General features: G+C 48.4%; 1 pseudogene; it reads left to right on the plus strand.

Annotated features, from left to right (window-relative positions):
* The first annotated feature begins 698 nt into the window (after window positions 1-698).
* LOC112397200 (cytochrome b-c1 complex subunit 7 pseudogene) lies at window positions 699-1,005 on the plus strand (annotated as a pseudogene).
* Window positions 1,006-1,941: the final 936 nt, after the last annotated feature.

Below are 1,941 nucleotides of genomic sequence, written 5' to 3' on the forward strand. Positions count from 1 at the left end.
GTGCCCAGGGTGGCTCCCAATCTATGTGCCAAGTATCTGTCAGCTTCTGATGTTTAAGTGCACATCGGGTACTGTTTTGTTGTAGGACACGACAGCAAGGGAGAAGCCTTAGGCCTTTTTCGAGATAGCTGTCTAGGTTAATAAAATAATTATTTTGTGATTGCCAAAGTAACATCAGTGCTCTTCACAGAAGGCTGAGAAACTATGAATAAGTAAAAAGGAGGCAGAAGAAAAAAGAACTCACATGTTTCCTGGCTGTTTCTTCTGGAAATTGTCCACTTACCCATTGATAATCTTCATGATTTTACCTCATCAATTTGCTCTAGGACCACGTTCTTTACACTCACAGTTGTGGTCGACATCTTTTTTTCCCTTCCCAATTTGTTGTCAGTGTATTTTGGTTTTTTTTGTTTGTTTGTTTGTTTGTTTGTTTGCGGTCCGCGGGCCTCTCGCTGTTGCGGCCTCTCCCATTGTTTAGCACAGGCTCCGGACGCGCAGGCTCAGCAGCCATGGCTCACGGGCCCAGCCGCTCCGCGGCACGTGGGATCCTCCCAGACCGGGGCACGAACCCGTGTCCCCTGCATCGGCAGGCGGACTCTCAACCACTGCGCCACCAGGGAAACCCTGTCAGTGTATTTTGAAAAATGTTTTTGGCTCTAGGACTTATCCAGCAGGCAATGCTTCTGTCTTGGGTCAAAATGGCGAGCAGGCCTGCCATTGCAGCATCAAGCAGGTGGCTGGAGGGTATTCGATGCTTCTGGATTCGATAAACTGGGCTTAATGCAAGATGATACAATATATGAGAATGACGACGCAAAAGAGGCCATAAGAAGGCTTCCTGAGAACCTTTATAATGACACAGTGTTTCGCATTAAGCGAGCGCTGGACCTGATCTTGCCTACAGAGCAGTGGACAAAACATGAGGAGGATAAATTCTACCTTGAACCACATCTGAAAGAGGTTATTTGGGAGAGAAAAGAGAGAGAAGGATGGGCAAAGAAATAATCATGTAGTCTAAATCTGCGGATGCAGCTGTCCTAAAGTAGTTTTATGAAGTTGGTTAAACCTGAAATGTACAATGTAGAATTATCTGGGCTGTAAATGTATTACTTTAAATAAATATCTATTATAATTATTGTTGGAAAATAAAAGAAAAATGTTTTTGGAAGTTGGAAGTGGCTGCCTAGATTTTAGTGGACTGATCCTTTGCCCTGCAGAGACCCACTTGCTGCCCAACCGGCAGTGACAGGCAGACAGACATTGACATTGGCCATAGCAAGTTTTCCTTCATGGATGTCGAGGCTCTTCTTAACCAGCATGACCTGGAAAAAGCAGTTCTGCCCTTGGAGGTCCCAGTGAGCCAGTCGGCAATGCCATTGCCATTTATTATCCTTCCCTGGGAAGGGCAGGGTTCTGCTTGGGAGCTGAGAGCCAGGACTACAGAGCCTGGAGATTCACCCTGGTCCTCAGAGCCTGTTGTGTAAGCCCGGGATGGAGTTGAAAGGAAACGGTCCCGCAGCATCTCTCTCCATGCACGTAACTCTATTCAGGTTCCATTGGCTGGAGAGCTGAAGTCATCATCACAAGGACAATGTGTGTGGCTGGAGGGCCACCAGCTGCCTAGATTCCTCAGGGTTGCCTTGCTGCTTTCGTGTCCACCTTAGGAAGTAGGCAGAGCAGGTGAGTAGGAGTCTACCTTACAGATGAGAAAACTGAGGCTCAGGTGGACAGCACCAGCTCTGGGACTAGAACCTGAGCTCCGGTGAGCTTTCATGATGAGAGGTGAGATGCTGGGTGTGGGGAGCCACGGTGTGGGGAGGGGGCCGCCTGAGAGTTTGGAAGAGGAGGAGAGAGGAGACAGAGGCGTCTGTGGGTCCCCGGGCTGGAGACACGGACTCCACCTACTTTGCTCATTTTCTGCATCAGTTCTGTTCTCCCTCT

This window comes from Neophocaena asiaeorientalis, unplaced genomic scaffold (genome assembly GCF_003031525.2).
Source record: "Neophocaena asiaeorientalis asiaeorientalis breed wild unplaced genomic scaffold, Neophocaena_asiaeorientalis_V1.1 scaffold177, whole genome shotgun sequence".
NCBI classification, from domain to species: domain Eukaryota; kingdom Metazoa; phylum Chordata; class Mammalia; order Artiodactyla; family Phocoenidae; genus Neophocaena; species Neophocaena asiaeorientalis.